Consider the following 15244-nt stretch of genomic DNA (forward strand, 5'->3'; position numbering starts at 1 on the left):
GATATTCTGTTGATGAAATCTGTAAATTTCTGAAAATTATATTCAGAAATACATGTATAACATCATATAAGAAAATATTGGGACTGGAGTTGTGGCTCAGTGGTAGAGGATTTGCCTGACATGTGTGAGGCCCTGGGTTCAATCCTCAGCACCGCATACAAATAAACAAATAAAATCCATTGGCAAGTAAAACATATTTAAAAAAGAAAATATTGAAGCAACATTTTAGAACAAAATTTCAAAATTTACAAAAGTGGGACTGTTTGTTTTAATATTTTTTTAGTTATAGATGGACACAATACCTTTATTTTACTTATTCTTATGTGGTGCTGAGGCAGCTAACAATTATAACATGTATCCTTACAGAACTTTTTCTATGCAAACAAAACTACATTTCTTTTCTTATGGATGTGTGTGGGGTGTGTGTGTGTGTGTGCACGAGCTTGCTGGGGATTGAACCTAGGGCCTTATGCATGCGAGGCAAGCACTCTACCAACTGAGCTATATCCCCATCCCTGAACACAATTTTTATAAATCAAATCATATTACATAGTGTAGTGCAACATATTTCCTGCACTCAATATTATATCATGAACATTCTTCCACGTCAGTACATGGTAGTAATAGCAAAGACTTTACATGATGCATACTATGCTGACTCGGGGCATAAATACTCAACTAGTTCTCTCAGCAACCCTGTAAGGTGAGAATTATTATTTATAGATGAGGTCACAGCCAGTTCAGTTAGCTAGTACAGTTAGGATTTGAACCCAGAAAGTCTGCTGCATAGTTCATATGCAGAACAATACACTCAGCTGTTTCTCATGAAGTAAATTTAGATATCCCCAAACTTGTTAGCAACTGCAGAGTGATCACAGAATAAATATACTGTAATTTTAACCATTCCTCTATCAATCGACATTTAGGGCATTTATTGTTATTTATAAATGTTGACACTGGGAAATAATACTAAAATGAACATTCTGGGCCGGGGATGTGGCTCAAGGGGTAGCGCGCTCGCCTGGCATGCGTGCGGCCCGGGTTCAATTCTCAGCACCACATACAAAGATGTTGTGTCCGCCGAAAATTAAAAAATAAATATTAAAAAATAAATAAATAAAATGAACATTCTTGTGTTTGTGTTAAAATTTATGTAGGTAAAACTAAAAATTAAATGATTCTATTAGAGTATGTATACTTTTAATATTGATAAATAATGTCAAATTTCTTCCCAGAAAGTTGTTCCAATTGTCCCAACTTATCCCAGTGACAAAGGACAGGGTTGAAATTCATTTTTAAGTTAACATACTTTTTTGACTCATGAAAAGGTCCACTTTGAATTTTTAATTGATACTAATACAGAACAGACTTCTAGGTTGAATGCAATTATCCTCTGATTAGATAATTATCTATCTGATACATTAAACAAATGCAGACTTAGCAGCTGTTTAGTGGATTCTTCCTGTTATGAAACCAACTAAGAGTGAGATATTTCCCCTATATGATCCTCTGTTTTCTTATGTATAAAACATGGGAATTGGTCTAAGTGGCCTTTAAGATTTAAAGTTCTTAATGTGGTGATTAAGAAGTGACTTTAAGTCATTACAAGCCTATAATTATAGTACTAGTATAACAGGTTAGGGTCTTAAACCTCCTATTTTCTTTAAATTACAACAACAATTGCCAGAGCAGCTAGGCAAATCATTAAAATAGTCAATAAAGTTTTCAGGATCCACCTCAGGCTTATTCTCAGTGGCTTTTAATCCTAGACTGTCATTCCCCTGATACCTAGCAATTTGAACATATCTCTGGAGTATATTCCTAAGATCTGAAATGCGCCTAAGAACTAAGAACTAGATTTTTATTTTGTTTTTTAAATATTATCCTAGGACTAGTCTGAGTCAATTAACTCAATTAATACTTATTGATTATCTTACTACATGCTAGGCACTAGGTACATAATAGTGAATTAAAGATATCTGCCATCATGGAATTTACACAGCAGATATAAAAGGCAAATAATAACCCCAAATACCCACATGTAAGCATAAAATTACACTTATAATAATGATCAAAACATCAGTACAGGGGCTGGGGATGTGGCTCAAGCGGTAGTGCACTCGCCTGGCATGCGTGAGGCCCGGGTTCAATCCTCAGCACCACATACAAACAAAGATGTTGTGTCCGCCGATAACTAAAAAATAAATATTAAAAAAAATTCTCTCTCTCTCTCTCTCTCTCTCTCTGTCTCCCACTCTCTCTTTAAAAAAAAAAAAAAATCAGTACCATGCAACATCAGTGTAGAATCTTTGGTTCTTTTTTTAACTATCCATGACATTAAAAATTGCTTGACATGGGGAATGTCAATAAGAAAAAAACTATTTCACAACTTATCCCACAATGCAAAATGAAGCAATCATAACTCTAAAGTTCACTTTTAAGTCATCAGTTGTCTCTATATTAAAATTACTAAGATCATAACTTTTCAGTTATGCCACTATTGATCACAGCAAATTAATATTTGTTTTATATAATAAAGAATATAAATAAAAATGGTACTGAGAATTGAATCTAGGGGCACTTTATCACTGACCTAAATTCCCAGCCTTTTTTTATTTTGAGACAGGGTCACCCTAAGTGGCAAAGACTGGCCTTGAACTTGCAATCCTCCTGCCTCAGCCTCCTGAGTCACTTGGACTACACGAATACACAACAGTGTCTGGCTTCACTACAATTTGTAAGAACCTTGTTTAAGCAAAAAGTATATAGAGGAGTAAAATGATCCCTTATAATAATCCATGACTTATTAATAATTAACAAAAAACTATGAAAATGCTAATACTTTCTAAGAACTGAAATAAGGAACAAGTGGTATGTAAAAAGGAACAAAGCAGAATTTTTAAAAATACTTTGAAATAATACCAAGTCCCAGAAGTATCTATGTTAATTTTAAATAAAACTAATTTTAGGTTATCTGTAGAAATAAGAGCAGCATTTACAAAAAAAAATATTCTTGTGTGATGGTTTCCACAATTGCAAAGTAAGGTTATTTGTCATACCTCCTTCACAAGAGTGCCAAGAACACAAAATAAATTAATGTATGTGAAGGAACACACACAAAAAAATTTCAGACAGCAGCTTCCTTTTTGCTCCCAATATAGCTCACAGTAATTTAACAAATACAAAGTATTTTTACATGAACTTCATCTCCTTTCTCCTGTCCATGATATAGAAGTGATATAAAATGGTCAAAAGACTGGCAATAAAAAGAAAAAAAATCACAAACTTCAGAGTTCATACATTGATTACCCCACAGAAGGCTGGTTGTCCAAGTATTAGCCATCTTACATAACACTACACACCAATATATCTCAGAAAATCTGAGAAATTCTTTCACAGATGTGTAAATTGTTTACTTGTATAACTCACCATCACTACAAAGATCTGAAAAGATGAGATACACATGTATTTATCAATATATACAATGTATTCTAGCTTGACATTTTTTCTTAAAGTATCTTAAATTTGATGTGATAACAATTCAATCATTCTGATTCACTTTATATGTCACTAAAATTTGTCAATTTAGCATATCAGAACTAATTATTACTTGCTTGGATTTGAAGTGACTTCTACTGTAATTCTAAAAACGAATTGCCTAAAATCACAATCCCAAGTTTTTCCCAACACACTGCCTGGTTTAAAAATATTTTAAACTAAGAAGTGTTTTAAATAGAAGTCTTCTTGCGGTATTTTATTATCATTGCTTCTACAAAACTTCTCAGGGTGTTCTTGAGAACAGACTTTCCTTTAAAACCCTTAAAATACAGGCCCAGGAGAAATGGTTAACATGGCAACATTAACGACTTCTCCAAATTCAAAACAAAGCTCACTGTCAAAACAATCAAGCAGAGTATATGGATTATGATCTCTATTCTTGACAACCTACTTTTTTCCCAAATGCAGGATTTGCTTATTATCTTTAAACAACATTAAAAATTAACATCTATGTGCAACTAAAATCCAGGCAAATTCCAACCCATATCTACAGTATTAACTGTATATCACTTAGTATATTGGGCTACTTTTAAACGGGGGTGTGGGGGGTAGATACTGATAACTTCCAAAGTTTAAAGCTTTTTAAAGCCACGCTCCAAATCATTTGTGAATTAACCGGTAGACTACATTCTATAACCTCTGAATTGGAGCAGATCAAAGTTTTCCCTGCACTGTATTTGAGAATGTTACCCCCACCGAAAAGGAACAGAAAGTAGTCATCCCCACCACTGGAGTCAGTCCCCCGGAATTTCCCAAAATATGTTCGATCTCCAAACGAAGAAGAAACACTTCTCCGGAGGCCAAAGGTGAGAGGTTCTTAGGTCTATGCAGACTAGAGGAAGGGCGAGAGAGGGGTCGGGGAGACTCCGGCAGGTAAGCAAGGAAATTTGTCTACGGGAGGCACAGGTGGGACCTGAAACCTAGGTCTACGAATGACCCTACCGGAAAAGCCTGGGGACCCAAGAAGGTTCTCCGGAGGGGACGCCAGGCAGGGCCAGGGGGCCCCGCCCCGCCTCTCTGGCCAGCTCTGAGAACCCGGGACCGCGGACAGAGGCAGCTATGGCTGAGCCAGCGTCCGCGGTCCCAGCCAGGTCCTCTCCCGCTCACCTGAGAGTGTCGCCTCCGCCCTCGGCTCCCACGGTACATCCCGCGGGGCCTGGCGGAGGGTGCAGTGACGCCGCCCCGACGGGCCCCAGGGCTGCCTGGCCTGGCCTCCCCGCTCCGGGGACGCACCGGGCGCCCGCCTCGCACCGGCTCCCGGGATCCGCGGGTCCGCAGGGAAGGAAGGAGAGGCGGAAGGGCTGCCTCCCCTCCCCCACAGCAAGCCACCCCCTGAGCTGCGGCTCTCTGCAGTTCTCTCTGGCGCTGGTCTGGCCCGGCTCCCTCGCCCGGGAGTCACTTCGGCAGCGGCGGCCCAGTCGCCATTACAGCCCAACAACTGACACGGAGGAGGAGCGGCGCCGGCGGCGGTGGCGGTGGCGGCGGCGCGGGGCAGGGCGGGAGCAGTCCCGGCCCAGGCAAACCTCGCGAGAACTATCCCGAGACGGTTTCACAGGAATGCAACCCAGTGTTGGGGCCATATTGAGTGTGGCGAAAAGGTGAGAGCGAAATCGGCGAGGAGCGGAAACTTGAGGAAGCCATGTTTGGTGTGGCGAAGCTTGAGTCTGGCAGAACTCGGGCGGAGCTAAAGTATATCCGCAGAGGAGACTCCCCCGCCTCTTCCCCTTACCTTTGACGCTAATTGGGCCTGCTGGCTGCGCACTTCACCCCCGGCGAAGAAAACATGATAGTGACTTGACAAGGATGAACTCGAAGTCTGGGAACGGCAGCTTTCTGAGAGTTTACAATGTTTCACCAATCGTCGTCCAAATAAATCGTCACCTCAGTCAGTTTCAGAGTAATTGCAGTCCTGCGGCTGCTGCAGTTACCCACTGCTGTCACTGTGACCATTTTATTCGCGAGGGCTGGAGTTCTGTTTAGCCTGCAATCTAATGACTAAAGACTCCAAAGCAAAAGCGAAGTTTCCTCCCAGTAGGTATTGGCACTGATGTGCTCTGAGAATCCCTCTGGGATCAATATATTTTCTCACAGCTTTTTTCTTCTTTTCCCCGTTTCCGCATGTTGAATTCTTTCCTCTGTGAAGACTTAGTTTAAAGGACATCTCTTCTGCAGATAAGACCACCTTCCACTAGGTGCTTACTCTAACAAGCTGTCCGCTCATCGCTGCAACTTCTAGACTCCTACAATAAACTCAAACTACCTTGAAAACTTAGAGGTCTCCCTTACCTCTCTATACCCAGTAGGCCCTAGCATAGCGTCTAGGACATTGTAGGTGCTCAATACATGTTTGTCAAGGAGATCATATCAAAGCAGTAACTGGGCCCTCTTCAAAGGGCCTGCAGCTGTGCCTGCATAGGAGCTAAGTGGATGTTAGAAAGTTTTAGGTGTAAAAAGTAGACTGATGCACTGGAAGGAAAAACGGGAAATGTGGGCATCCCAACTATGCAAGTGGTAGCAAGAAAAACAACAAAAGGAAAGTGTTATTTAGGTTTTCCCCAAACTTGACATGTATGCTATTTTGCTGAATGTAAAGAACCACCATAGTTAGTAAGTATGCTCACTTTTTTTGAAAAAGAGGAAATGCTTTTGAAAAGCTAAGCTATTTGCCCAACATTCTACCATTAGTAAAAAGGAAATACAAGATTTAGGGTCTCCTTTACTCCAAAACTTGCTTTTCTTTTTCCCCATGCTACCTGCTGGGCAACAGAGAAAAACACCAAAATTTTCTACCATGGTGTGAGCAGCAGCATTATTATGGTATCAAACTATGCTCAGTTTCCACTTTTTTGTACTGATTTTTTCCTCTTTCACCTTCCAAATACCTGACACATCAGTCTCCTTCCTTTTTCATCCTGTAACTCTTGCTGTTTATACCCTACAGATTGGCTCTTGAGTGTATCAAGCTTTGTACTATTTGTTCATAGCTTAACAACTGTAATTAATCCCTGGAGCAAGATTAGAAATGGAATGTAAACACCCTTGTTACCCTTTGGAAGTCTCCCCAATGTTAGGTATATGGTAGGTGTTCAGTATGGCCTCCTTTTTATTCCTATTTCTTCTTCTCCCTTTCCTTTTCCCTGTCAGTATGAAATGTGGTCTCAGTATACTGCCCAGGCTGGTATTAAATTACTGGGATCAAATGATCCTCCTACTTCAACCTCCAAAATAGCTAGAAATACAGGTGCATACCACCAGGTCCAGCCTTCCTAGAAATTGAATCCACGACTTCATGCATATTAGGGAAGTACTCTACCACTAAGCCACATCCCCAGTCCTTCATTTAAAAAAAAAAAAAAATTATTTTGAGACAAGGCCTAAGTTTCTGAGACTGGCCTTGAACTTGTTATTTTCCTGCCTTAACCTTTAGAGTAGCTAGGATTATACCATGCAACTACCATGCCTGGCATCCTACTTCTTAATAAACACCAACATTGGATTTTTTTTACACTTTACATTCTTTGTTGATTATTATGGCTTTGGCATTTGCCTCTCTTTGGATAACTAAGTCTTAGTCCTAAACTTTAGACTAAGTCTCCGATTAGCTGTTACTCATCTCCTCCTGACCTCTGTCTCTCAAGTGAAGTTTATCATTTCCCCTCTACTCAGCCCTACAGAGCCAGTTTCTTTCCCTGCCCCTGTATTTCTGTTAATGGCCATCATGGAACATCCTTCTGTGAACTAAGAGGCTCAAAAGTTCAGAAATAGTGTATGCTATTCTCTTTGCCTTGCTCCCACCCAATTGGTCATTAAGTCTCTAAAAAACCATTGTTTCATATTTCTTTTTTTTTTCCCTTGGAGGGTGGGCGAGGTACCAGGGATTGAACTCTACCACTGAGCTACATCCCCAGCCCTATTTTGTATTTTATTTAGAGACACAGTCTTACTGAGTTGCTTAGCACCTCGCTTTTGCTGAGGCTGGCTTTGAACTCTCAATCCTCCTGCCTCAGCCTCCCAAACCACTGGGATTACAGATGCACACGACTACACCTGCTCATTGTTGAAAATTTTTTAAAATTTTTTATTTGTTCTACTTAGGTGTACATGGCAGCACAATGCATTTCAGTTCATTGAACACAAATGGAGCACTGTTGCATATTTTCTGTATGCACTCCCCTTTCATCCACTTGTACCAGTGCTCTTCTAATTCAGGCTTTCATTCCTACTGCACAAAAGATTGTAGTGGTCTTCCCAGATGTCAGCTTGAGTTTTGTACCTACCCCACCTCTACCTGCCAAGGTAAATAAAAACTTCTCACTTCAGTCTTCAAGACTTTTCTTGGTATGTTCCAGCTTAGCTTTCCATCTGTCTGAAGTTTGGCAGCACATTAAAGTAGAAGGGGGAGAAATGTGATATCAGGAAGACTGATTCAAATCTTGACTCCATCACATAATTGCCCTATGAACCTCCACCTTATCATCTATGAATCAAGTCTAGTGATATTTACCCTTTAGCATTGTCTTGAAGATAAGAAATAACACGGGTTAAGAGTGTGACATTATGCAGGGCACAGTGGTACACACCTGTAATCCCAGCAACTAGAGAAGCCTGGGGCAGGAGGATTGCAAATTCAAAGCCATCTTCAGCAACTTAGTGAGGCCTGAGCAATTTAGTGAGACCCTGTATCTAAATAAAGAATAAAAAGGGCTGGGAATGTGGCTCAGTGGGGAAGTTCAATCCCTGGTATCAAAGAGAAAAAAAAAAAAGTCTTGCATTAAAAGATAGAAATAGGGGCTGGGGTTGTGGCTCAGTGATAGAGTGCTTGCCTAGCATGTGTGAGGCACTGGGTTGGATTCTCAGCATAGCATAATAAATAAATAAAATAAAGGCCCATTGACAACTAAAAAAAAATTTAAAAAAAGATAAAAATAAATAGTGGCTATTATCACTTCACTAAATGGGAGTGATACATTGAATAGGAGTGCTACATTGCAATCAAACTTGATTTCAGACACAATCTCATTCCTTCATTTACTGACATGGAATATATATATATATATATATATATATATATATATATATTACCCTGGTTCACAATTTCTCCGTGTTCTTTAGTACTAACCCCAAAACTAGTACTAGAGAAAAAAAAATTCATAATTGTTCATTACTTTGAAGGTGCTTTTCTACCACTGAACTCCATGATGCTCTGTATCCATCATAGGGCAATGTCTATGATTGGCAGTTCTGTTATCTCTCTTATAACCCTATCATCACATTTGTTCATAACATCCTTTGTCTCCTTCTCCATGAATTAAGAGCATGAACTCTGGAGTCAAACAGGCCTCTGTATGAAGCCTGGCTCAGGTACTTACTCCCTGTATGACTTTGGTCAATGAACAATGGAGACTGCAATGGTACCTATTACCGCAGTTCCGCCGGGAGAAATAACCGGGAGGTGACAAGCAGTTTGTGAAGGTTGAAGCAGGAACTGCTTTATTGCGGAACAGCAGAGGTATATATATCTAATTGATTACATACAGCTTAACTCAATCAGCATCATCCAATCATAGCATTGCTCCCCTACAGATACAGCAATCAGCCAATAAGGAATCCCCACCATCTTGATGGCTCGGTGGCGTTGCCTCACAAACCACTCCTTCTGGCAAACTACCAGGCACCATCTTGACTTGGTCGCGGCCTCCAACATTTCCCCCTTTTTGTTTTATTAAACAACAAGTGTGTGGTTTAGGGACCATGCCTGTCTTAGGTAGTCCAATACTACAAATGGTCCTTACCAGTCACTGGATGGTCTGACCTCAAATTGTCAGCCTCCTGGCTTAGGTTGGTACCATTGTAATTGGATTTTACCCATCTTTGACTACCAGCCCAACATATTTAGCCATACTTGTGGATCTTGCCCTGTTTCTAGGGCCATCATGGCCAGTTTAACGACCATAGTGGTTTCTTTTTGTTGTCTGTGTAATTTACACAAACACCATAAACAACCTGCCACAAGCAGAAGGAGAAGGATACAAAATGCCACCACGATACCAAGCCATTGACAGCTCCAAGTGAGAAGCCCTTGGAAAAATTGTACCACCAATGACCCCATCAGCAAAGATAACCTGGTACTATTAAGAGTTACAATTTGTTGTCTCAATAGATTAGTTAAATTTTGAAACTTTACATTCCATGTGCCATTAAGCATGGCTCCTAGTTGTCTGGAAAGATCTGCTGCTCGAGAAATATTATCATAATGCATAGAAGTGATATACAGTCCAGGTCAGTTTTGTAAACAGCTTAAAGCAGAGGAATCCATTAATATGTCTATTTCTTCTTGAAGTAAATCAACTCTTTGATTGAGCATAAGAATTCCATTTCTAAGATGATCATTGATAATGTTTTGTGTTTGTAAAGCTTGTACTACTTGTTGAGTTACATTATTTATTGATGCAGCAGTTTGTACAGTTTGTGTGATAGCTATCGCAGAAGCTGCAGCAGCAGCAACAGAAATAGCAACAGCTGTGATGATGGTAGCTGTAATTCTGAAGTCTCGTTTGGTTTTCAGTAATACTGGAAATTCTTCTATTTTTGTCTTCACTGGCACTGGGATGAAGGTAGGAATTCTGGCAATGATGGCTAAAGAAAATTGTGTAGCATTCCAGCAGGCACTAAGAAAACAATTTTCTGAACAATTTAGTACATTATCCTGAACAGAATTATTAGATATAATGAAAAGGAAAGGTGAAAGTAAACAAACAGGAGTTTTGTTCACATTTTAAAACAATCCTTGTAAGTTTCTAAATTTAGGTAGATTATTTCATAGAGATCAACATTTTATTAGTTTTTTTTTTGAACACCTAGAAAAACTTGAAAGCTTAATTTTAAAGACATCTTTACTTTCATCTTTTACCCAATTTAAATTGAACTGTTTAAATCACATGAATAAAAGATATTTGGATCCATTTTTTTTAATTTTTCATGAGTGCTCCTCATATATCTGTCGATTTTCATATCATGTGTATGACATATGGACATACACATATACAGACATACAACACATAACACAAGTGTGCACACATAACACAATAATAAAGGCTTTGTAGCTTTTCACAGGTGAAATCTCCATTGCAATGTTTAAAAACTCCACAGTTGATCAAAAAATAGAACTGATCAGAAAAACATTAACCTAGGTCTGTAGGATCAAAATTGTGAGCTCAAAAAATAAAATAGAACTCCATGACGTGGGAGAGGGCATAATAAAATAGATATTGAAAAAAGCATCCTGGCTACCACCTGGGTTTGACTCTTCTTTTGATATCCCATCCTTCTTCCTGTAACTTGCATATGGGTTTGAAGGTAAGTAGGTAAGCCTCAAGGTTTTTTACATTTGAAATAGGCCTCAATGGTGCTCATTATTCATTAGCCTCCAGGTGTGGGAGAACCATTGTCGCAGATGTAAGGATAGCTAAACTGGAGTTCTGGATATCAGTGGTTATGGATTTGAGCCAAATCATCTTCTTTTTGGTCTGTAGAAATCACTTTAGTTAGTCTCTCTGGAATCCAAATCGGCTGCTGTTCTCCCTGTGGAAACACACAAACAGACCCCCGGCTCCAGACAATCACTGGGTCAGGACCTTTCCATTGTCCAATCAGAATATCCTTCCAAAGTACCTTGGGTTTATGTACATTTTTTGGACACATGTGCCTTTCCACAGCACTGAGCATTGATAAATCTAAATTTAAAAAATTTAAAGTAAAAAGGGTTATGTTAAGTTTATCTTTAGGGGATATATACCCCTTCCCAATTCCCTCTTTTTGCTTTAGTAAGTACATTTTAATAGTTTGATAAGCTCTTTCAACTATACCTTGTCCCTGTGGATTATACGGAATTCCTGTTATGTGAGTAATGCCAAATGATGAGCAAAATTGCTTAAAAGAAGTAGAAGTATAACCAGGGCCATTATCTGTTTTTAACTGTTTTGGAATGCCCACAGTGGCAAAGTTTTGTAAACAATGAGATATAATATCTTTAGTTTTTTCTCCGGCATGAAGGGAGCCCATCAAATATCTGAAGAAGTATCAACTGTAATATGCAAATATTTTAATTTTCCAATTTCTGGCAAATGTGTGACATCCATTTGCCATATATGATTAGATATCAGTCCTCTAGGATTGATTCCAAGATTAACTTGTGGTAAAAAGGTCACACAATTTTGTCATTGTTTTACTATTTGTCTAGCTTGTTCCTTAGTTATTTTAAAACGCTTTTGTAAAGTACTAGCATTGACATGGAAGGATTTGTGAAAATTTGTAGCTTTTTCTAGTATTGAAAAAACATGTATGTCATGTGTAGTTTTATCTGCTAAATCATTGCCTGAACTAAGGGCTCCAGGCAGTCCTGTATGTGCCCTGATATGTCCTGTGAAAAATGGATCTTTTCTGTCCCAAATTAGACTTTGTATAGTGGAAAACAAAGAGAAAACAGTAGAGGAAGGGGAAATCCTACCAGCATCTCCAAGGGATATTATAGCTTTAACTATATATTGTCTGTCAGAAAATAAATTAAATACAGAATCTTTAAACATTGCAAAAGCTTGTAATACTGTATTAAGCTCTACCTTTTGAGCTGATTGTTTGGGTACTAAAAATGTAAAAGCTTGAGCAGGGGTAACTACTGCTGCTGTACCATTATTTGACCCATCAGTAAATATTATTGGAGCATTCATGATAGATGTTTTCCTTGTCATTTTTGGAAACACTACAGGATGCAAGGACCAAAAAGACAACAAAGGATTAGATGGTAAGTGGTTATCAAATGAACAAATAGATTTGCACATGATATTGCCCAAGTATTTAACTCATTAGCTAAGTCATCAATCTGATCCATAGTATATGGAGTAATAATTTTATTAGGAGAAATTCCAAACACTCCCTTTGCTGCTTTTATTCCTTTGAGTATTAATTGTCCCACAGCCTCAGGATACCTAGTAAAAATAGTGTTAGGAGAATAAGATAAATGTATCGATAATAACGGATCTTCTTGCCAAAATACTCCTGTAGGAATATTTTCAGTGGGTAATACAATAAATAACAGAGGCAAACTTATATCAATTCTATCCAGATGCATATTTTCCATATATGTTTCAATGAGTTTTAATGTTTTTCTCACTTCAGGCGTTAACATGCCGGGTAAATTTGGATCTGATGGACCTTTTAAGATATCAAATAAAGGTTCCAACTCTCCTGTTGGTATGCCTGGATAAGGCCTTATCCAATTTATGTCTTCTAACAATTTTTGAAAGTCATTAAGTGTTTTAAGTTGATGTACTCGTATTTGAATTTTTGGTGGGCGGACCATGGTCCAGGATAATAGAACTGCTAAATAATTAATTGGAAAATTTAATTGTACTTTATCTATTGCTATATCTAGATTATAATTTTTTAATAAGTTTGTAAGTGTAACATAGCATTCTAGAAATGTATTTTTATCTTTGTGTACTAATAATACCTCATCCATATAATGAAATACTTGTAGTTCAGGATTTTTATTTCTAAGTGGCTGGATTGCTTTGTCAACATAAACTTGACACATAGTAGGACTATTAGCCATCCCTTGAGGGAGTACCTTCCATTCTGGCGGAGGTGCAGATGTCCAATCCTGCGCTCCCTCTGGTTTGTCTGATAAGGTAGTTAATGGATAATGTGTCCTGGGCGCTACCCTGATGGTGTTTCTGGGTTCTTCAATGCCCCGTATATTTGTAGTTGTGGGCCCCGGGGCATTGGGCCCCCCTGTCGGTTTTTTGGCAACGAAGTACCCTCTACAGTAGTCTGAGAATGGCATTCACTAGCCCAATGTTTTCCTCTACGACATCATGGGCAAACACCTGGTATTTTTCTTTTTTGATCATCCCCAGTTTTGTTACTTGTTTTAAACCCTCCTCCTATGGGGCAACTCCTTTTAAAATGTCCTGCTTGACCACAATTATAACATGTTTTTGGCCTGGCACCTAAAGCCTGTTGTACTCCTTGGGTTACTGCAGCTGCCAAGACTTGCCCCTGTACCACTGGTTCATTAATGTCTCTACACAATTTAATGTATGCATTTAAGTCTTTATATTTCCAAGGTCGAATAGCCTCCCTACACCATCTATTGGCTTGTTCCTAAGCTAGTTGTTTTATTAATGGCATCACTTGTTCTACATCCCCAAAGACTCTGCTTGCTGTTTGCATAAGCCTATCCACAAACTCAGCGTAAGGTTCATTAGTTCCTTGTATTACCTTAGATAATTGACCTTGTAAATCTCCCTGTCCTTGTTAAGTCTTCCATGTCTTAACCGCAGCTGAAGCAATTTGTAAGTATATGGCAGGATCATATCCAGCTTGTTGCTGCTGACCCTCATAAGGTCCCTCTCCTAGCAACATATCTAGATTTCTCTGTGGATACCCGGCTGCTGCATTTCACTTAGCAGTCTCCACACACAATTCCTGATTAGTAACTTTCCATAACAGATATTGTCCTCCATTTAGCACAGCTTTGCACATGCTAGCCCAATCTGCTGGTGTCAAGTTTAAACTTGCAATGGATTCAGTCATGCTTATGGTAAAAGGGGCTTGAGGACCGTAGGCTGCTACAGCTTCTTTTAACTGTTTTACAGTTTTAAAATCCAAAGCCTGGTGATAGCGCTGCCCTCCTGCATCCTCAAGTACAGGGCATGCTAATCTTCGAGGTCCTGTCTCAGGATCCCATCTATCAACTATGGGGGGTTGGGGTCACCCAGCATATGTTGTCCCCCATACATAGGTGGAGCTGTTGGTTGAATACTTACGCCTTCTGGTGATAGAAAGGGATTAGTAGCAGCCTCTTGTTGTAACTCCTCCCCTGATAGCCCTTCCTCCTCTGAACTTTCTTCCCCTTTCTGACTAGCTCGAGAGACTTCCTCTTTTACTTGATCTAAGATGTCTTCTCCTTCCTCTATTATAGTCTGAACTGAAGGTTTTGGACTAAGCAAACAAGATCGTATCAACGTCCATAATGGTAATGTGCCGACTGGCAGAGTTCCTGGGCTTTTCTTTTCTTTTTAAAATCTTCACCATGATGGTCCCATTGTGGTATATTTAACAACCGCTCCTTTAAGAACCATGGACTACATTTTTGTATCGTATCAACATATGCCCTAACTGTTCTTGGTTTTACTGGGGTGCCTCCTTCCTTTAGCCATTTACTTAACACCCTTTTGGTTTGATTTTTACTAACTTCTGATCCCATATTTCCATAACAAAGACAACACAACACACTAAGATAATATAGAACAAAAATGAAATAAAACGAAATAAAAACGAAACAAAAACACATTGTATCAATTTTTCTATTTTCTTGAAATGGCCATCCGTCCTCTCACCCTATCTTTCCTCAGGGACGAGCAGCTTTCCTCCCGTCCTATTTATTTCTAGGGACGGGTAGCTTAACTTGTCACTTACCCCCTAGCGTCCCAGAGTTCCCCGTACAGGCCACCACTTGCCGCAGTCCAGCTGGGCGAAATCCGGGAGGTGACAAGCAACTTGTGAAGGTTGAAGCAGTAACTGCTCTATTGCGGAATAGCAGAGGTATATATATCTAATTTATTACATACAGCTTGACTCAATCAGCATCATCCAATCATAGCATTGCTCCCCTACAGATACAGCA

At 39.3% G+C, this 15244-nt stretch overlaps 1 protein-coding gene across 2 annotated transcripts in view; it reads right to left on the reverse strand.

Moving 5' to 3' along the window:
* The window catches only part of Cep350 (centrosomal protein 350), a 163598-nt gene extending 158617 nt beyond the window's left edge, over nucleotides 1–4981 (reverse strand). For both annotated transcript variants that reach the window (XM_076872833.2, XM_076872831.2), the window contains exon 1: nucleotides 4666–4981. The gene's annotated coding sequence lies outside the window, so the exon portion shown is untranslated. The remainder of the gene's footprint in view (nucleotides 1–4665) is intronic.
* Nucleotides 4982–15244: the final 10263 nt, after the last annotated feature.

The sequence above is a fragment of the Callospermophilus lateralis genome, chromosome 13 (genome assembly GCF_048772815.1).
Source record: "Callospermophilus lateralis isolate mCalLat2 chromosome 13, mCalLat2.hap1, whole genome shotgun sequence".
Lineage (NCBI taxonomy): Eukaryota > Metazoa > Chordata > Mammalia > Rodentia > Sciuridae > Callospermophilus > Callospermophilus lateralis.